Genomic DNA, 24382 nt, shown 5'->3' on the forward strand with positions numbered 1-24382 from the left:
TTCCTCTCCTTGTTCGGGGCGGCGTTCGGCGGTCGACATCCCCGGTTTTCTAGCCATCGCCTATCCACCTTTCATTTTGTATTTGTTTTGTCTTGTTTTCCCACACACCTGTTTTACATTCCCTCATTATTTGACGTGTATATAACCCTCTGTTCCCTCCATGTCTGTGTGTGGAATTGTTTGTTGTAAGTGTTTTGTGCATTTCTGACTGGTTGGCGACGGGTTGTTTCAACCCGTATTTTGCTGTTCTGGGTGCCGTTTGTTTTTTCATCATTAAAGTGCTCCGGCTGTTACCCATTTCTGCTCTCCTGCGCCTGACTTCCCTGTTGCCAGTTACACACCTCTAACAAGAACATGTAAAAATGAACTTCATATCCTTTGATTTATACCGTGCAATTATACTGTGCGTTACAGGGAAATAATGCATGCTCTAGAATGTCCCTCAAGCCAATCAGACACGAGTATACAACAATGCCATGGTATAAAAGAGTTTATAAACTGGGTGGGCCCAGAATGCTGATTGGCTTACAGCCGTGGTATATCAGACCATACACCACGGGTATGACAAAACATGCTCTAACTGTTCTAATTACGTTGGTAACCAGTTTATAATAGCATTTAGGCACCTCGGGTGTTTGTGGTGTACGGCCAATATACCACGGCTAAGGACTGTATACAGGCACTCTGCGTTGCATCGTGTGTAAGAACAGCCCTTAGCCGTGGTATATTGGCCATATACCACACCCCCTCTGGGCTTATTGCTAAGATAATGCAAGCTCTAGATTGCTTTTCAAACCAATCAGAAATGAGTATTCAACAATGCCATGGTATAAGAGAGTGTAACATGACCTTGTATGTGGGAAAGACTTAGCTGGGTGTGAAATAGATATGGTAAACACAGTTAATAAGCACAGAGTCCCTTCCCTATACAGCAACTTGTTACGGGCATCTAGACATTACCCCTGACAGACTGACAGCTGATCCATCCACTGCCTCCATACTGTCACACACTGCCTCTGGACTGTCATTACATTCCATCATGTCAAACTAACTTCACGTGGGTTCTTCTACAAGCCTGGCAACACAGATGCATATTTTTCTTACAACAACGTCACGCCATAATAATAACTAATTACTACCTTGAATATATCATCATTTGTCATTCACAGAGAAAGGTATTGCCTTTGGATGTGTATGCCAGGGAGTGTCAACAGACAGTTAAGCCTTTTTTTCAACATCATACATCAATCCAACATCTTCACATACAGTACTGAGTGCCTATGGGAAAAAATGGTTTACTTCTATTTTGGTGGATGGAACATATTGTGTTGACTGGCAGGAAAATAATATGGAACAATCTAGAACTCACACAGAGACATAAAAGAGTCAGTGTGACTGTGATGAAGTCATTCCTTTCCATGATGTTGTGGGACAGTCAGAGAGGAGAGAAGGCTGTGGAGTCAGAGCTGCTTAACATTGAGGCATTAAGGGGTTCAAGAGAGCACTAAAGAGAACACAACACTAGGATATGGCAAAGAGGTGGAACAGAGAGGTGGAACAGAGAGGTGGAACAGAGAGGTGGAACAGAGAGGTGGAACAGAGAGGTGGAACAGAGGTGGAACATAGTAGAAACATATAGACTTTTTGAGACAGATGGAGAGAGGGAGAGATAGACAGAGACAGCGAGAGAGAAAGAGACAGAGACAGAGAGACAGAGACAGAGACAGACACAGAGCGAGCAAGAGAGAGAGAGAGAGGCTGAGATGTGAATATGTAAAAGGATGTAAGAAGTCAATAGTTACTATTTCAATCTCTAGAGAAAATGTAGGACTACCTCTACCAGTGTAACGTAGTAATTCCTGAAGAGTTCATTAGCATATAAAGTGAACAAGGTTGGAGTGATTGTCATCCCTCTTACATAATCAGAGCTGCACACCTGCAAAAATAGACACAGGAAATCGTGAGCCGATAGTTTCCCTTTTAATTATAGTGTAGTTATGAGGAGAGGAGCCCCCTTGTTCCCCTAAAACCACCTGGCTACCCCATCCTAACCCCTCCCTACCCCCTCCTAACCCCTCCCTACCCCCCCCTAACCCCTCCCTATACCACATGGAAGTTAATTGCTATAGAAATTCCTGCCAGAGACAGGAATCAACAACTCCCAGATTTATGCCTCAAAGTCGTGTCTTACAAACGGTCTGTTTAAAAATGTCTCTGTCAGAGTGATGAAATAGTGAAATATCCTGAGGATTTTGACTCACACACATTCCCATGGGATGTCCAAAAGTGAGAAACAATTTATTTTAAAAAGTAGACCAATAAATACGTAACAAAATAACAAACTGGGTATTGATTTAATCGAGCATTCCCTCTTGTGCAGTGACAATGTTGTTTCGATATAGTTAGGATGATATGTGGCATCTTTATAAAAGCCTGAACCCTCCCCTGGATTCAAGGGACAACAAACATAACTAGCAATTACTGTAAAGGTTTTCCCATTGTTATTTTGACTAGACTGGTGTGTGACATTCTTTCTCTCTCTTGACTTTGTGTGTGTGTGGGGGTGTGGGTGTGGGTGTGTGTGGGTGTGTGTGTGTGTGGGGGTGTGGGTGTGTGTGGGTGTGTGTGGGTGGGTGTGTAAAGCAGAGTCCTGTATTTTTGATGTGTGTACTGTGTGTGATTAGATTAGCCTCCACAGCCCAGTCTGTCGTGTCCCTGAACGTGTTAACTAGCATTCCGTAAGACGTTCAAAATAAATCTGCAGTACGTTTGTTAGGAGGCTGCTGTGGTTGCCATGGTCTTCAGTAATGCATAACACATCAAGCCATAAGTCCAGCCCTTTAGGTAATTCCCCAACAACAGTAACCCATAAAAATCTAGTCTTAAAGACATCAGTGAGACAGCCTGTCTAAATTAATCCCATATACAACTATTAATAGCAGTGTACTTTTACATTTGCTAAATAAAATATATTTTTTGAACATTTGCCAGTCGTAAAAGAAAGATAGAAAAGTGTTGCCGTGTGTTGACATGGTAGGCCTCCTGCAACAGCAAATATATAGGGACAACCGCTCTATGTAGAAGTGTCTCTGTTTCTATCTGTCTCTCCAAAGAAACATACACAGTACATTACATTACCCGGGGGGAGCAACGCTGTGCTGAGACACAGAGCAGAGTGGTGCTACTCTAACTGACTCAGTGAGGACAGTGAGGTTTTACAGATGGCCAGATGTGACTGACTGACCTTCTGACTGACTGACTGACTGACTGACCTTCTGACTGACTGACTGACTAACTAACTGACTGACTGACTGACCTTCTGACTAACTGACTGACTGACTGACTGACTGACTGACTAACTAACTGACTGACTGCCTGACTAACTAACTAACTAACTAACTAACTAACTAACTAACTCACTGACTGACTGACTGACTGACTAACTCACTGACTTAGAGAAAGCGAGAGAGAGACGCCAGAAGTGCCACAGATGCAACACACACACATGCATAAACACACACAAACACACAAAACACAGACACACACAGGTGCAATGCCAAGACCAAGGCACTGAAAAGGGCAGTGGACTGCCCTGTGATTATTCAGTCACACACAGACACACACACGTACACGTACACGCACACGCACACGCACACGCACACACACACACACACACTGTTCAGAACAGACAAACGGTTCAGAACAGACACACAGTTCAGAACAGACACACAGTTCAGAACAGACACACAGTTCAGAACAGACACACCGTTCAGAACAGACACACCGTTCAGAACAGACACACCGTTCAGAACAGACACACAGTTCAGAACAGACACACAGTTCAGAACAGACACACAGTTCAGAACAGACACACCGTTCAGAACAGACACACAGTTCAGAACAGACACACAGTTCAGAACAGACACACAGTTCAGAACAGACACACAGTTCAGAACAGACACACCGTTCAGAACAGACACACAGTTCAGAACAGACACACCGTTCAGAACAGACACACAGTTCAGAACAGACACACAGTTCAGAACAGACACACAGTTCAGAACAGACACACCGTTCAGAACAGACACACAGTTCAGAACAGACACACCGTTCAGAACAGACACACAGTTCAGAACAGACACACAGTTCAGAACAGACACACCGTTCAGAACAGACACACAGTTCAGAACAGACACACCATTCAGAACAGACACACAGTTCAGAACAGACACACAGTTCAGAACAGACACACCGTTCAGAACAGACACACCGTTCAGAACAGACACACAGTTCAGAACAGACACACAGTTCAGAACAGACACACCGTTCAGAACAGACACACAGTTCAGAACAGACACACCGTTCAGAACAGACACACAGTTCAGAACAGACACACCGTTCAGAACAGACACACCGTTCAGAACAGACACACAGTTCAGAACAGACACACAGTTCAGAACAGACACACCGTTCAGAACAGACACACAGTTCAGAACAGACACACCGTTCAGAACAGACACACAGTTCAGAACAGACACACCGTTCAGAACAGACACACCGTTCAGAACAGACACACCGTTCAGAACAGACACACAGTTCAGAACAGACACACCGTTCAGAACAGACACACCGTTCAGAACAGACACACCGTTCAGAACAGACACACAGTTCAGAACAGACACACCGTTCAGAACAGACACACAGTTCAGAACAGACACACAGTTCAGAACAGACACACCGTTCAGAACAGACACACAGTTCAGAACAGACACACAGTTCAGAACAGACACACCGTTCAGAACAGACACACCGTTCAGAACAGACACACCGTTCAGAACAGACACACCGTTCAGAACAGACACACCGTTCAGAACAGACACACCGTTCAGAACAGACACACCGTTCAGAACAGACACACCGTTCAGAACAGACACACCGTTCAGAACAGACACACCGTTCAGAACAGACACACCGTTCAGAACAGACACACAGTTCAGAACAGACACACCGTTCAGAACAGACACACAGTTCAGAACAGACACACCGTTCAGAACAGACACACAGTTCAGAACAGACACACAGTTCAGAACAGACACACCGTTCAGAACAGACACACCGTTCAGAACAGACACACCGTTCAGAACAGACACACAGTTCAGAACAGACACACCGTTCAGAACAGACACACCGTTCAGAACAGACACACAGTTCAGAACAGACACACAGTTCAGAACAGACACACCGTTCAGAACAGACACACAGTTCAGAACAGACACACAGTTCAGAACAGACACACAGTTCAGAACAGACACACAGTTCAGAACAGACACACAGTTCAGAACAGACACACAGTTCAGAACAGAAACACCGTTCAGAACAGACACACAGTTCAGAACAGACACACAGTTCAGAACAGACACACCGTTCAGAACAGACACACCGTTCAGAACAGACACACCGTTCAGAACAGACACACAGTTCAGAACAGACACACCGTTCAGAACAGACACACCGTTCAGAACAGACACACCGTTCAGAACAGACACACAGTTCAGAACAGACACACCGTTCAGAACAGACACACAGTTCAGAACAGACACACCGTTCAGAACAGACACACCGTTCAGAACAGACACACAGTTCAGAACAGACACACCGTTCAGAACAGACACACAGTTCAGAACAGACACACCGTTCAGAACAGACACACCGTTCAGAACAGACACACAGTTCAGAACAGACACACAGTTCAGAACAGACACACCGTTCAGAACAGACACACCGTTCAGAACAGACACACCGTTCAGAACAGACACACCGTTCAGAACAGACACACCGTTCAGAACAGACACACCGTTCAGAACAGACACAACGTTCAGAACAGACACACCGTTCAGAACAGACACACCGTTTAGAACAGACACACAGTTCAGAACAGACACACCGTTCAGAACAGACACACAGTTCAGAACAGACACACCGTTCAGAACAGACACACCGTTCAGAACAGACACACAGTTCAGAACAGACACACCGTTCAGAACAGACACACAGTTCAGAACAGACACACCGTTCAGAACAGACACACAGTTCAGAACAGACACACAGTTCAGAACAGACACACAGTTCAGAACAGACACACCGTTCAGAACAGACACACCGTTCAGAACAGACACACCGTTCAGAACAGACACACAGTTCAGAACAGACACACCGTTCAGAACAGACACACCGTTCAGAACAGACACACCGTTCAGAACAGACACACAGTTCAGAACAGACACACAGTTCAGAACAGACACACAGTTCAGAACAGACACACCGTTCAGAACAGACACACAGTTCAGAACAGACACACAGTTCAGAACAGACACACCGTTCAGAACAGACACACAGTTCAGAACAGACACACCGTTCAGAACAGACACACAGTTCAGAACAGACACACCGTTCAGAACAGACACACAGTTCAGAACAGACACACAGTTCAGAACAGACACACAGTTCAGAACAGACACACCGTTCAGAACAGACACACAGTTCAGAACAGACACACCGTTCAGAACAGACACACAGTTCAGAACAGACACACAGTTCAGAACAGACACACCGTTCAGAACAGACACACAGTTCAGAACAGACACACCATTCAGAACAGACACACAGTTCAGAACAGACACACAGTTCAGAACAGACACACCGTTCAGAACAGACACACCGTTCAGAACAGACACACAGTTCAGAACAGACACACAGTTCAGAACAGACACACCGTTCAGAACAGACACACAGTTCAGAACAGACACACCGTTCAGAACAGACACACAGTTCAGAACAGACACACCGTTCAGAACAGACACACCGTTCAGAACAGACACACAGTTCAGAACAGACACACAGTTCAGAACAGACACACCGTTCAGAACAGACACACAGTTCAGAACAGACACACCGTTCAGAACAGACACACAGTTCAGAACAGACACACCGTTCAGAACAGACACACCGTTCAGAACAGACACACCGTTCAGAACAGACACACAGTTCAGAACAGACACACCGTTCAGAACAGACACACCGTTCAGAACAGACACACCGTTCAGAACAGACACACAGTTCAGAACAGACACACCGTTCAGAACAGACACACAGTTCAGAACAGACACACAGTTCAGAACAGACACACCGTTCAGAACAGACACACAGTTCAGAACAGACACACAGTTCAGAACAGACACACCGTTCAGAACAGACACACCGTTCAGAACAGACACACCGTTCAGAACAGACACACCGTTCAGAACAGACACACCGTTCAGAACAGACACACCGTTCAGAACAGACACACCGTTCAGAACAGACACACCGTTCAGAACAGACACACCGTTCAGAACAGACACACCGTTCAGAACAGACACACCGTTCAGAACAGACACACCGTTCAGAACAGACACACAGTTCAGAACAGACACACCGTTCAGAACAGACACACAGTTCAGAACAGACACACCGTTCAGAACAGACACACAGTTCAGAACAGACACACAGTTCAGAACAGACACACCGTTCAGAACAGACACACCGTTCAGAACAGACACACCGTTCAGAACAGACACACAGTTCAGAACAGACACACCGTTCAGAACAGACACACCGTTCAGAACAGACACACAGTTCAGAACAGACACACAGTTCAGAACAGACACACCGTTCAGAACAGACACACAGTTCAGAACAGACACACAGTTCAGAACAGACACACAGTTCAGAACAGACACACAGTTCAGAACAGACACACAGTTCAGAACAGACACACAGTTCAGAACAGAAACACCGTTCAGAACAGACACACAGTTCAGAACAGACACACAGTTCAGAACAGACACACCGTTCAGAACAGACACACCGTTCAGAACAGACACACCGTTCAGAACAGACACACAGTTCAGAACAGACACACCGTTCAGAACAGACACACCGTTCAGAACAGACACACCGTTCAGAACAGACACACAGTTCAGAACAGACACACCGTTCAGAACAGACACACAGTTCAGAACAGACACACCGTTCAGAACAGACACACCGTTCAGAACAGACACACAGTTCAGAACAGACACACCGTTCAGAACAGACACACAGTTCAGAACAGACACACCGTTCAGAACAGACACACCGTTCAGAACAGACACACAGTTCAGAACAGACACACAGTTCAGAACAGACACACCGTTCAGAACAGACACACCGTTCAGAACAGACACACCGTTCAGAACAGACACACCGTTCAGAACAGACACACCGTTCAGAACAGACACACCGTTCAGAACAGACACAACGTTCAGAACAGACACACCGTTCAGAACAGACACACCGTTTAGAACAGACACACAGTTCAGAACAGACACACCGTTCAGAACAGACACACAGTTCAGAACAGACACACCGTTCAGAACAGACACACCGTTCAGAACAGACACACAGTTCAGAACAGACACACCGTTCAGAACAGACACACAGTTCAGAACAGACACACCGTTCAGAACAGACACACAGTTCAGAACAGACACACAGTTCAGAACAGACACACAGTTCAGAACAGACACACCGTTCAGAACAGACACACCGTTCAGAACAGACACACCGTTCAGAACAGACACACAGTTCAGAACAGACACACCGTTCAGAACAGACACACCGTTCAGAACAGACACACCGTTCAGAACAGACACACAGTTCAGAACAGACACACAGTTCAGAACAGACACACAGTTCAGAACAGACACACCGTTCAGAACAGACACACAGTTCAGAACAGACACACAGTTCAGAACAGACACACCGTTCAGAACAGACACACAGTTCAGAACAGACACACAGTTCAGAACAGACACACCGTTCAGAACAGACACACCGTTCAGAACAGACACACAGTTCAGAACAGACACACAGTTCAGAACAGACACACAGTTCAGAACAGACACACAGTTCAGAACAGACACACAGTTCAGAACAGACACACCGTTCAGAACAGACACACCGTTCAGAACAGACACACAGTTCAGAACAGACACACAGTTCAGAACAGACACACAGTTCAGAACAGACACACAGTTCAGAACAGACACACCGTTCAGAACAGACACACCGTTCAGAACAGACACACAGTTCAGAACAGACACACAGTTCAGAACAGACACACCGTTCAGAACAGACACACAGTTCAGAACAGACACACAGTTCAGAACAGACACACCGTTCAGAACAGACACACAGTTCAGAACAGACACACAGTTCAGAACAGACACACCGTTCAGAACAGACACACCGTTCAGAACAGACACACAGTTCAGAACAGACACACAGTTCAGAACAGACACACAGTTCAGAACAGACACACCGTTCAGAACAGACACACAGTTCAGAACAGACACACAGTTCAGAACAGACACACAGTTCAGAACAGACACACCGTTCAGAACAGACACACAGTTCAGAACAGACACACAGTTCAGAACAGACACACAGTTCAGAACAGACACACAGTTCAGAACAGACACACAGTTCAGAACAGACACACAGTTCAGAACAGACACACCGTTCAGAACAGACACACAGTTCAGAACAGACACACCGTTCAGAACAGACACACAGTTCAGAACAGACACACCGTTCAGAACAGACACACAGTTCAGAACAGACACACCGTTCAGAACAGACACACCGTTCAGAACAGACACACCGTTCAGAACAGACACACAGTTCAGAACAGACACACAGTTCAGAACAGACACACAGTTCAGAACAGACACACAGTTCAGAACAGACACACCGTTCAGAACAGACACACTGTTCAGAACAGACACACAGTTCAGAACAGACACACCGTTCAGAACAGACACACAGTTCAGAACAGACACACCGTTCAGAACAGACACACCGTTCAGAACAGACACACAGTTCAGAACAGACACACCGTTCAGAACAGACACACAGTTCAGAACAGACACACCGTTCAGAACAGACACACCGTTCAGAACAGACACACAGTTCAGAACAGACACACAGTTCAGAACAGACACACCGTTCAGAACAGACACACCGTTCAGAACAGACACACCGTTCAGAACAGACACACCGTTCAGAACAGACACACCGTTCAGAACAGACACACCGTTCAGAACAGACACAACGTTCAGAACAGACACACCGTTCAGAACAGACACACCGTTTAGAACAGACACACAGTTCAGAACAGACACACCGTTCAGAACAGACACACAGTTCAGAACAGACACACCGTTCAGAACAGACACACCGTTCAGAACAGACACACAGTTCAGAACAGACACACCGTTCAGAACAGACACACAGTTCAGAACAGACACACCGTTCAGAACAGACACACAGTTCAGAACAGACACACAGTTCAGAACAGACACACAGTTCAGAACAGACACACCGTTCAGAACAGACACACCGTTCAGAACAGACACACCGTTCAGAACAGACACACAGTTCAGAACAGACACACCGTTCAGAACAGACACACCGTTCAGAACAGACACACCGTTCAGAACAGACACACCGTTCAGAACAGACACACAGTTCAGAACAGACACACAGTTCAGAACAGACACACCGTTCAGAACAGACACACAGTTCAGAACAGACACACAGTTCAGAACAGACACACCGTTCAGAACAGACACACCGTTCAGAACAGACACACCGTTCAGAACAGACACACCGTTCAGAACAGACACACCGTTCAGAACAGACACAACGTTCAGAACAGACACACCGTTCAGAACAGACACACCGTTTAGAACAGACACACAGTTCAGAACAGACACACCGTTCAGAACAGACACACAGTTCAGAACAGACACACCGTTCAGAACAGACACACCGTTCAGAACAGACACACAGTTCAGAACAGACACACCGTTCAGAACAGACACACAGTTCAGAACAGACACACCGTTCAGAACAGACACACAGTTCAGAACAGACACACAGTTCAGAACAGACACACAGTTCAGAACAGACACACCGTTCAGAACAGACACACCGTTCAGAACAGACACACCGTTCAGAACAGACACACAGTTCAGAACAGACACACCGTTCAGAACAGACACACCGTTCAGAACAGACACACCGTTCAGAACAGACACACCGTTCAGAACAGACACACAGTTCAGAACAGACACACAGTTCAGAACAGACACACCGTTCAGAACAGACACACAGTTCAGAACAGACACACAGTTCAGAACAGACACACCGTTCAGAACAGACACACAGTTCAGAACAGACACACAGTTCAGAACAGACACACCGTTCAGAACAGACACACCGTTCAGAACAGACACACAGTTCAGAACAGACACACAGTTCAGAACAGACACACAGTTCAGAACAGACACACAGTTCAGAACAGACACACAGTTCAGAACAGACACACAGTTCAGAACAGACACACCGTTCAGAACAGACACACAGTTCAGAACAGACACACAGTTCAGAACAGACACACAGTTCAGAACAGACACACCGTTCAGAACAGACACACCGTTCAGAACAGACACACAGTTCAGAACAGACACACCGTTCAGAACAGACACACAGTTCAGAACAGACACACAGTTCAGAACAGACACACCGTTCAGAACAGACACACAGTTCAGAACAGACACACAGTTCAGAACAGACATACCGTTCAGAACAGACACACCGTTCAGAACAGACACACAGTTCAGAACAGACACACAGTTCAGAACAGACACACAGTTCAGAACAGACACACCGTTCAGAACAGACACACAGTTCAGAACAGACACACAGTTCAGAACAGACACACCGTTCAGAACAGACACACAGTTCAGAACAGACACACAGTTCAGAACAGACACACAGTTCAGAACAGACACACAGTTCAGAACAGACACACAGTTCAGAACAGACACACAGTTCAGAACAGACACACCGTTCAGAACAGACACACAGTTCAGAACAGACACACAGTTCAGAACAGACACACAGTTCAGAACAGACACACCGTTCAGAACAGACACACAGTTCAGAACAGACACACCGTTCAGAACAGACACACCGTTCAGAACAGACACACCGTTCAGAACAGACACACAGTTCAGAACAGACACACAGTTCAGAACAGACACACAGTTCAGAACAGACACACAGTTCAGAACAGACACACCGTTCAGAACAGACACACAGTTCAGAACAGACACACAGTTCAGAACAGACACACCGTTCAGAACAGACACACCGTTCAGAACAGACACACCGTTCAGAACAGACACACAGTTCAGAACAGACACACCGTTCAGAACAGACACACAGTTCAGAACAGACACACAGTTCAGAACAGACACACAGTTCAGAACAGACACACCGTTCAGAACAGACACACAGTTCAGAACAGACACACAGTTCAGAACAGACACACAGTTCAGAACAGACACACAGTTCAGAACAGACACACAGTTCAGAACAGACACACAGTTCAGAACAGACACACCGTTCAGAACAGACACACAGTTCAGAACAGACACACAGTTCAGAACAGACACACAGTTCAGAACAGACACACCGTTCAGAACAGACACACAGTTCAGAACAGACACACAGTTCAGAACAGACACACAGTTCAGAACAGACACACAGTTCAGAACAGACACACAGTTCAGAACAGACACACAGTTCAGAACAGACACACAGTTCAGAACAGACACACCGTTCAGAACAACATGATGGGTTGAAAAGACAACATGGACTCTATCTAAACAGTTTCTCTGAAATGTTCACATCATGTAGCACTAAATGTACTGTCGCTGTAGCATCGTACCTGTTCATTAACGTGGTGCTGCCTGCCTGCCTGCCTGCTGCCACGGTAACAAGCTACGTTCAGAACTAAAAATATATGGCAAATTGAAATCAAAACTGGATGGTCTTCAGAAATAGATGGGAGGGGTGGGAGGGTTAGTGGGAAATAATATAAGTAAAATATTATTTATACACTGTATATGGGGGATGGGAAGTGATGCAGACAATTACATTAATGAAAACTACAATCTATCTGCAATGTTAAAGCAGATCACCCCCACACACACCCAAACTGAACCAGTTAACCAGGAATGCAGGTCTATCTGCTGAGAAAAGTGTATAACACACACACGTACACGCACACGCACACGCACACGCACACGCACACGCACACACACACACACACACACTGTTCAGAACAGACAAACGGTTCAGAACAGACACACAGTTCAGAACAGACACACAGTTCAGAACAGACACACAGTTCAGAACAGACACACCGTTCAGAACAGACACACCGTTCAGAACAGACACACCGTTCAGAACAGACACACAGTTCAGAACAGACACACAGTTCAGAACAGACACACCGTTCAGAACAGACACACAGTTCAGAACAGACACACCGTTCAGAACAGACACACCGTTCAGAACAGACACACAGTTCAGAACAGACACACCGTTCAGAACAGACACACCGTTCAGAACAGACACACCGTTCAGAACAGACACACAGTTCAGAACAGACACACCGTTCAGAACAGACACACAGTTCAGAACAGACACACCGTTCAGAACAGACACACAGTTCAGAACAGACACACCGTTCAGAACAGACACACAGTTCAGAACAGACACACAGTTCAGAACAGACACACAGTTCAGAACAGACACACCGTTCAGAACAGACACACCGTTCAGAACAGACACACCGTTCAGAACAGACACACCGTTCAGAACAGACACACCGTTCAGAACAGACACACCGTTCAGAACAGACACACAGTTCAGAACAGACACACCGTTCAGAACAGACACACCGTTCAGAACAGACACACAGTTCAGAACAGACACACCGTTCAGAACAGACACACAGTTCAGAACAGACACACCGTTCAGAACAGACACACCGTTCAGAACAGACACACAGTTCAGAACAGACACACCGTTCAGAACAGACACACAGTTCAGAACAGACACACCGTTCAGAACAGACACACAGTTCAGAACAGACACACAGTTCAGAACAGACACACAGTTCAGAACAGACACACCGTTCAGAACAGACACACCGTTCAGAACAGACACACCGTTCAGAACAGACACACAGTTCAGAACAGACACACCGTTCAGAACAGACACACCGTTCAGAACAGACACACCGTTCAGAACAGACACACCGTTCAGAACAGACACACAGTTCAGAACAGACACACCGTTCAGAACAGACACACAGTTCAGAACAGACACACAGTTCAGAACAGACACACCGTTCAGAACAGACACACAGTTCAGAACAGACACACAGTTCAGAACAGACACACCGTTCAGAACAGACACACAGTTCAGAACAGACACACAGTTAAGAACAGACACACAGTTCAGAACAGACACACAGTTCAGAACAGACACACAGTTCAGAACAGACACACAGTTCAGAACAGACACACCGTTCAGAACAGACACACAGTTCAGAACAGAGACACAGTTCAGAACAGACACACCGTTCAGAACAGACACACAGTTCAGAACAGACACACCGTTCAGAACAGACACACAGTTCAGAACAGACACACCGTTCAGAACAGACACACAGTTCAGAACAGACACACCGTTCAGAACAGACACACAGTTCAGAACAGACACACAGTTCAGAACAGACACACAGTTCAGAACAGACACACCGTTCAGAACAGACACACAGTTCAGAACAGACACACCGTTCAGAACAGACACACCGTTCAGAACAGACACACCGTTCAGAACAGACACACAGTTCAGAACAGACACACAGTTCAGAACAGACACACAGTTCAGAACAGACACACCGTTCAGAACAGACACACAGTTCAGAACAGACACACAGTTCAGAACAGACACACAGTTCAGAACAGACACACCGTTCAGAACAGACACACAGTTCAGAACAGACACACAGTTCAGAACAGACACACAGTTCAGAACAGACACACAGTTCAGAACAGACACACAGTTCAGAACAGACACACAGTTCAGAACAGACACACAGTTCAGAACAGACACACAGTTCAGAACAGACACACAGTTCAGAACAGACACACCGTTCAGAACAGACACACAGTTCAGAACAGACACACAGTTCAGAACAGACACACAGTTCAGAACAGACACACCGTTCAGAACAGACACACCGTTCAGAACAGACACACAGTTCAGAACAGACACACAGTTCAGAACAGACACACCGTTCAGAACAGACACACCGTTCAGAACAGACACACAGTTCAGAACAGACACACAGTTCAGAACAGACACACAGTTCAGAACAGACACACAGTTCAGAACAGACACACAGTTCAGAACAGACACACCGTTCAGAACAGACACACAGTTCAGAACAGACACACAGTTCAGAACAGACACACAGTTCAGAACAGACACACAGTTCAGAACAGACACACAGTTCAGAACAGACACACAGTTCAGAACAGACACACAGTTCAGAACAGACACACAGTTCAGAACAGACACACCGTTCAGAACAGACACACCGTTCAGAACAGACACACAGTTCAGAACAGACACACAGTTCAGAACAGACACACCGTTCAGAACAGACACACAGTTCAGAACAGACACACAGTTCAGAACAGACACACAGTTCAGAACAGACACACCGTTCAGAACAACATGATGGGTTGAAAAGACAACATGGACTCTATCTAAACAGTTTCTCTGAAATGTTCACATCATGTAGCACTAAATGTACTGTCGCTGTAGCATCGTACCTGTTCATTAACGTGGTGCTGCCTGCCTGCCTGCCTGCCTGCTGCCACGGTAACAAGCTACGTTCAGAACTAAAAATATATGGCAAATTGAAATCAAAACTGGATGGTCTTCAGAAATAGATGGGAGGGGTGGGAGGGTTAGTGGGAAATAATATAAGTAAAATATTATTTATACACTGTATATGGGGGATTGGAAGTGATGCAGACAATTACATTAATGAAAACTACAATCTATCTGCAATGTTAAAGCAGATCACCCCCACACACACCCAAACTGAACCAGTTAACCAGGAATGCAGGTCTATCTGCTGAGAAAAGTGTATAACCTTCCCCAACTATTCTTGTCTATCATCTATCAGTGTTTTGTTACTTGTCATGTTTAGTGTTTTTTGATGACTCCAGGAAGAATAGATGATGCTTCAGCAAAAGCTAACGGGGATTTAAATCAACAACAAATAACAAAACAAAAAACAACCACCCCCAGCTAGGAATGACATTACTACAATAAACTGACAAGTAAACTAAGCCCAGGAGAGCAGAGGCAAACCTCGGTCCAGAAACATTGGGTTCTGCTGTTTTGAAGGAGGAAAACAATGGTCTGTCCCCGAGTCCCTGGCTGACTGCTCACACTGTTGTGCTGTGTCCATGTGGTCACAATAATAAGTAGGGAAGATTAGGTCAAGGATGGGTCAGTCACACACACACTCTCTCTCTATTCCACTCATGCACAGTGTAGATCAAGCAGACTCAGGTAGGCACACACGCTAATAAAAACACTCTGGGATGACACTCTTAACTTTCACTAACTGACACACATGAACACACCCACACATACTGTGAAAACACCCACACACACTGTAAACTGTGAAACACACCCACACATACTGTAAACTGTGAAATACACCCACACATACTGTAAACTGTGAAACACACCCACACACACTGTAAACTGTGAAACACACCCACACACACTGTAAACTGTGAAACACACCCACACATACTGTAAACTGTGAAAACACCCACACACACTGTAAACTGTGAAACACACCCACACATACTGTAAACTGTGAAAACACCCACACACACTGTAAACTGTGATACACACCCACACACACTGTAAACTGTGAAAACACCCACACACACTGTAAACTGTGAAACACACACACACACACACACACTGTAAACTGTGAAACACACACACACACACACACACTGTAAACTGTGAAACACACACACACACACACTGTAAACTGTGAAACACACCCACACACACTGTAAACTGTGAAAACACCCACACACACTGTAAACTGTGAAACACACACACACACACACTGTAAACTGTGAAAACACCCACCCACACTGTAAACTGTGAAACACACTCACACACACTGTAAACTGTGAAACACACCCACACACACTGTAAAACACACCCACACACACACACACTGTAAAACAGACACACACACACTGTAAAATACATGCACACATTCATATAGGCTACTCTACATACAAATCCAGAACTAGAGAGACAGATATATACACTTGTGCAAATGCACCCCGACAGAACTGACACACTCTGAAACAAATAAATACAACTAGGAGGAAACCTGGTCCAGTTTAATAAGCCTGAATAAGCCTGAACAACTTTCTCTATCTATGTATTCCCTTTACACTCTCTGCCTCAAAGTCTCTGTCTTTCATATTCAAGCTTCCGCTCCCAAAACTGCAGTCTCTCCCAGAGTCTCTAGCTTTAACTTCAAACTCTAAGAGCAGAAAGAACAGAAAAATAGATGGAAAAAGAGGAGAACAACAGATCATATTGTTTCTATAAAACAGTACTCACCCACTCCGATGTTGTGCTGGCAGACAGACTAATAGATCGCTAGCTGGGGTGCTACTGGTCCAAACAGACAGATGAGCAGAATGAAAATTAGGAGAGATTTGTGTACATTCATCAGAGCCCCTTTGACAGTAAAACAGGGCAGCAGCAAGCTTCTCTCTCTCCCTCCCTTCTCTCTCTCCCTCCCATCTCTCTCTCCCTCCTCTTACTCTCTTTCTCTATCAACACAGGCACACTCTCTCCCCTCTCTTTTTTCCCTCTTTCCAACTCTGTCTTTTTCAACACCCCCTCTCTTTCTCTCTCACTAAGAAATAATCATGCTCTCTGATTCATAAAGCCAACCTTTGTCACGTGATCCAAACTTCAAATATACAGCACATTTTTTCACCGGCCACAAAATGCCTAGAGGGAAGAAAAAAGGCCTAGAAAGCTTATGCTTCTGTTTTTAATTCTTTCCCTCTCCCTTATTCTCCCCCCCAAAGACTCATCTAAAGGTCCCCGGTACCGGGACCCCCCCCCCCTCCTCATTTTCTATCCTCTCTTTATAGAACACACACTTTCCATTCTGTCTGTACTGTGTCGAAAACCGGTAGCAGACATACTAAATATATTTGACTAAATATCTACACAGACTTCAACCAGTCTACTAAGTATGCTTCATTTACAGAGCAACTGCCATTAAAAAGCTACAAATCTCTTTGAAATCGGCCTTTGTGGCATCAATTCAAGTCAGAAACATTTTATTCTAGTGTCAAAATTGTCTACAAAGTGTAAACAGGATAATTTTGGTCATAAAGTAAGTCTCATCTAAAACAGAGTTTGGAACAGCCATGTGTCACAACAGGTAAATGAAGTTTAGGTTTTGATTTGACAAGTCTATTTTCCCACTAACATGGGGTGAAGAGCTGCAGTGATTGCTCTCTATCCAATAGCATAGACAGTGAGACAGACCTGCCCAGCAGCTCTGACTTTGTTTACATAAGACAACACGTGGCACATTTTTTAACTTGAGAAATACAGCACCAAACAACTTAGGTAGATGTAAAATTGCTCAACTAAAACATCCGTGACAAAAACGATTCATTCCGGGGATTTTGAGAATGTGAAATAGGCTTCCTTGTCTACAGTGTCTCATGGGATACAAACATAATTAACGAAATGCGGAATTGGTCGGGAAACACACCTCCAAGACTGAAATCAAATTTTTCGAATGAGCAACAGAAAAACACACTTGCCAATCAGAGTGTTCAGTGGCTCTTTAAAGTTCCAAGTTCCAAGGGGGTTGAGTTGTATGTAGTAGGTATGTAATACAGTAGGTTAATCTATGAGCTGAAATCCAAAGCTTTTTAAACATAATGTATACCGACACATGGATTACAAGATGTCTGACCCGTTCAGCGACTTTCTCAACCCATAAGTGTATCAGTTACACTTTATATAGCTTTCATGAATAATCCATTATAAATACTTAAAGGTTTACTATCCATTTATAAATGCGTACTAATGAAAGTAATTATAAAGTGTTACCAAATAATCTGTCTATCCCCCCAAGAAAAGAAAAAAAAAATATCAAAGTTACAAACCAAACAAAGTGGTAGTAGGCAATTGGGAAGTCCCCAGTAAAATGGCAGAGCAGCAGTTTGGGTGTGGTGCCTCTAAATCTGTCTGTCTGTCTGTCTGTCTGTCTGTCTGTCTGTCTGTCTGTCTGTCTGTCTGTCTGTCTGTCTGTCTGTCTGTCTGTCTGTCTGTCTCTCTCTCTGTGTGTCTCTCTCTCTGTGTCTCTCTCTCTGTGTCTCTCTCTCTCTATGTCTCTCTCTCTGTGTGTCTCTCTCTCTCTCTCTCTCTCCAGATCTCTCTCTCTCTATGTCTCTCTCTCTGTCTCTCTCTCTCTGTCTGTCTCTCTCTCTCTCTCTCTCTCTCTGTCTCCCTCTGTCTCTCTCTCCCTCTCTGTCTCTCTCTCTGCATGTCTCTCTCTCTATGACTCCATGTCCCCATGTCCTGCTCTCTCTCTCTTTCTCCCCCTCTCTCACTCTCTAGCTCTGTCTTCATATGAGCTCATATGTTTCAGATCTGTGTTTGTGTTTGTCGAGGAGTTCGTTTGTGGTTCTGGGTGTATGCCTGCTGTGTCTTAGCCTGGTGGTGTCGGTTTCTCAAGGTCATGTTCTGATCTCAGATTGTTTTGGTTACAAAACCTCAGCTTTTAAACACACCCTTAAACACAGCTCAACGGGCACCTTCCTTTACCCGTTTGGTCTCTGACCTATTCTAGAACAAAGGGCAGGGTTCTCAAGGGCTACTAGAATTTAGCACAAGCTCACTAGTTCTTCATAATATAAATACACTTCTCTATTCTTCAAAATGTTCACTAAACACCAAACATATACATCTAACTCGTCTCTAGAATAGACAAATACAACCCACCTCCTCATGTGTCATCTCTATAGCTTTACTATGACAGGGAGTCACTGCCGTAACATTCAACACAATTCTATACCATCCATCACACCTTCACCTGGCTTCTCCTAACTGACACATCATCACATCTCCTGTCCAAGTACTCCTCCTAAACTGCAAGGCTGCGTGTGAAATGGCAGCCTTTTCACTATGCAGTGCACTACTTTTGACCAGGGCCCATAGAGTGATGGACTATATAGGGAATAGGGTGTTATTTGGAACGCAGCCCAATAAAGCTAGTTCCTTCCTCCTGAGTGTCCTCTACTGGCCCATTGATAGAAATCTGATGCCTGCATCCCAATTTACCCTGACCTAAATATGTCTCTTTAATCAAATCAAGCAATTAGACCCACATAAAAGCACGTTGTCTTTCCTACAACCTCTGTGTCCCTGTGTTCCCTTTACGTCTATAGCACTATCTCCCGGATTCCCATACATAGTCCTCTGTGGAAATGTTTTTCTTCATAAAATTCAATCAAATCTAAGCCCTTTTTACATCAGCAGTTGTCAAAACGTGCTTTACAGATACAGTATGTGGCCAAATGCAGCATATCATGCAGAAAGTACTCCTGTGTGGAGCTTGTGTTGTTTATGTTTACACTAATAGACAGGCAGTGAGAGAGAAACTGATCCTTACATCCGCACCCAACCCAACCCTAGAGGAAGTGGTTTTACTAAGCCACACAGCACAGACCTCTTTAACCGATCCTTATCATAAGCTAGTTTACTTTCAGGTATTTGTATTTATTATGGATCCCCATTAGTTCCTGCCAAAGCAGCAGCTACTCTTCCTGGAGTCCAGCAACATTAAGGCAGTTTATACAATTTTAAAAACATTACAGTACATTCACAACAGATTTCACAACACATTAAGTGTGTGACCTCATCCCCCTACTCTACTACCACATATCTACAACACAAAATCCATGTGTACATGTTTGTAAATTGCGTATGTTATCATGTGTCTGTATGCATATGTCTGTGCCTATGTTTGTGTTGCTTCACAGTCCCCGCTGTTTTTTATCTGTATTTTTTTCTGTATTGTAATCCTATTTTTACTGCTTGCATGAGCTACTTGATGTGGAATAGAGTTCCATGTAGTTATGGCTCTATGTAGTACTGTGCGCCTCCCATAGTCTGTTCTGGACTTGGGGACTGTGAAGAGACCTCTGATGGCATGGCTTGTGGGGTATGAATGGGTGTCTGAGCTGTGTGCCAGTAGTTCAAACAGACAGCTCGGTGCATTCAACATGTCAATACCTCTCACAAACAAAGTAGTGATGAAGTCAATCTCTCCTCCACTTTGAGTCAGGAGAGATTGACATGCATATTATACATTTTAGCTCTCTGTGTCCATCTAAGGGCCAACGGTGCTGCCCTTTTCTGAGCCAATTTTAATTTTCCTAAGTCCCTCTTTGTGGCACCTGACCAAGACAACTGAACAGTATTCCAGGTGCAACAAAACTAGGGCCTGTAGGATCTGCCTTGTTGATAGTGCTGTTAAGAAGGCAGAGCAGAGCTTTATTATGGACAGACTTCTCCCCATCTTAGCTACTGTTGTATCAATATGTTTTGACCATGACAGTTAACAATCTAGGGTTAGTCCAAGCAGTTTAGTCACCTCAACTTTCCACATGATAAATTACAAGATTTAGTTGCGGTTTAGGGTTTAGTGAATACAAATGCGGTTTAGGGTTTAGTGAATATAAATGCTTTAATTTTAGAAATATTTAGGACTAACTTATTCCTTCCCACCCATTCTGAAACGAACTGCAACTCTTTGTTAAGTGTTGCAGTCATTTCAGTCACTGTAGTAGCTGACTTGTATAGTGTTGAGTCATCTGCATACATAGACACACTGGCTTTACTCAATGCTTGTCATTAGTAAAGATTTTTTTAAACTAAGGGGCCTAGAGAGCTGCCCTAGGGAATTCCTAATTCTACCTGGGTTATGTTGCATAGGCTTCCATTAAAGAACAACCTCTGTGTTCTGTTAGACAGGTAACTCTTTATCCACAACATAGCAGGGGGTGTAAAGCCATAACACACAAGTTTTTCCAGCAGTAGACTATGATCGGTAATGTCAAAAGCCGCACTGAAGTCAAACAAAACAGCCCCCACAATTATTTTATTATCAATTTCTCTCAGCCAATCATCAGTCATTTACGTAAGTGCTGTGCTTGTTGAATGTCCTTCCCTATAAGCGTGCTGAAAGTCTGTTGTCAATTTGTATACTGTAAAATAGCATTGTGTCTGGTCAAATACAATTTTGTCCAAAAGTTTACTAAGGTTTATGGCCTCCCAAGTCGCGCAGCGGTCTAAGGCACAGCATTGCAGTGCTAGAGGTGTCAATACAGATCCGGGTCCGATCCCAGGCTGTGTCATGGGAGACCCATGAGGCGGTGCACAATTGGCCCAGCATCGTCCAGGTTACGGGAGGCTTTGTCCGGCTGGGATGTCCTTGTCCCATCGCGCTCTAGCGACTACTTGTGGTGGCCGGGCGCATGCGCGCTGACTTCAGGTCGCCAGCTGCACAGTGTTTCCTCCGACACATTGGTGAGGCTGACTTCCGGGTTAACTTCTCTTGGATAGGGGGCAGCATTTTCACTTTTGGATAAATAGCGTGCCCAATTTCAACTTCCTTCTACTCATCCCCAGAATATAAGATATGCATATTATTCGTTTTGGATTTGGATAGAAAACACTCTGAAGGTTCTAAAACGGTTTGAATCATGTCTGTGAGTATCACAGAACTTATGTAGCAGGCAAAACCCAGAGGACTAACCATTCAGATTATTTTTTGTTTGAGGTCACCGTCTGTTCAATGATTTTTCATTGGGATACTAGATTTCTAATCAACCTGTTTGCAGTTCCTACCGCTTCCACTGGATGTCACCAGTCTTTGGAAATAGGTTGAGGTTATTCCTTTGTGCAATGAAGAAGAACGGCCATCTGGAATCAGGGTAACGTTATGTGTACTGTTTGAGAGTTGCGCAAGACTAGAAAAGTATCGTTAGTTTGTTGTCATCCTTTATTGAAAACAGATAGACCCGTCTTCAATTTGATCGATTATTAACGTTTACAAATACCTTAAGTTGTATTACAAAAGTAGTTTGAAATGTTTTGGCAAAGTTTAGAGGTAATATTTGAGATATTTTGTAGTGACGTTGCGCAAATTGGAAGCTGTTTTTTTCTGGATCAAACGCACCAAATAAATTGACATTTTGGACATATATGGACGGAATTAATCGAACAAAAGGACCATTTGTGATGTTTATGGGACATATTGGAGTGCCAACAAAAGAAATTCGTCAAAGGTAAGGCATGATTTATATTTTATTTCTGCGTTTTGTGTTGCGCCTGCAGGGTTGAAATATGCTACACTCTCTTTGTTTACTGTTGTGCTATCATCAGATAATAGCATCTTATGCTTTCGCCGAAAAGCTTTTTTGAAATCTGACATGTTGGCTGGATTCACAACGAGTGTAGCTTTAATTTGGTATCTTATATGTGTGATTTAATGAAAGTTTGATTTTATATCTTTTTTTTTTATTTGGCGCTCTACATTTTCCCTGGTTATTGGCCAAGTGGGACGCAAGCGTCCCACATATCCCAGAGAGGTTAAGTGGGCAGTGTGTCAAGGAGCAGTGCGGCTTGGCGTGGACATGTTTCGGAGGACACACAGCTCTCGAACTTCGCCTCTCCCGAGTCCGTATGGGAGTTGCAAAGATGGGGCAAGACTTTAACTACCAATTGGGGAGAAAAAAGTGGTAAAAAATACCAAAAAATAAATACAAATAAAAAAGTTTACTAAGGTTTGATAATAGGCTGATTGGTTGGCTATTTGAGCCAGTAAAGGGGGTTTTACTATTTTTAAGTAGGGGAATGACTTTTGCGTCCCTCTAGGCTTGAGAGCACACTCTTTCTAGTAGGCTTAAATTGAAGATATGGCAAATAGGAGTGGCAATATTGTCTGCTTTATCCTCAGTCATTTTCCATCCAAGTTGTCAGACCACGGTGGCTTGTCATTGTTGATAGACAACAATAATTTTTTTCATCTCTTTCACGCTCACTTTATGAAATTCAAAATTACAATGCTTGTCTTTCAAAATTAGGTCAGCTCTGCTTGGATTTGTAGTGTCAGTGTTTGTTGCTGGCATGTCATGCCTAAATTTGCTAATCTTGCCAATGAAAAAAATAATTAAAGTAGTTGACAATAACAGTGGGTTTTGTGATGAATGAGCCA

The 24382-nt window shown here is 44.4% G+C and overlaps 1 protein-coding gene across 2 annotated transcripts in view; it reads right to left on the minus strand.

The window, feature by feature from the left end:
• LOC139557721 (retinoic acid receptor gamma-A-like) overlaps positions 1-17873 on the minus strand; it is a 123064-nt gene extending 105191 nt beyond the window's left edge. The window contains exon 1 of one of the 2 annotated variants that reach the window (XM_071372847.1): positions 17686-17873. The gene's annotated coding sequence lies outside the window, so the exon portion shown is untranslated. The remainder of the gene's footprint in view (positions 1-17685) is intronic. The other variant, XM_071372848.1, reaches the window with a different exon arrangement.
• Between the last annotated feature and the right edge of the window lie 6509 nt (positions 17874-24382).

This window comes from Salvelinus alpinus, chromosome 28 (genome assembly GCF_045679555.1).
Source record: "Salvelinus alpinus chromosome 28, SLU_Salpinus.1, whole genome shotgun sequence".
NCBI lineage: Eukaryota > Metazoa > Chordata > Actinopteri > Salmoniformes > Salmonidae > Salvelinus > Salvelinus alpinus.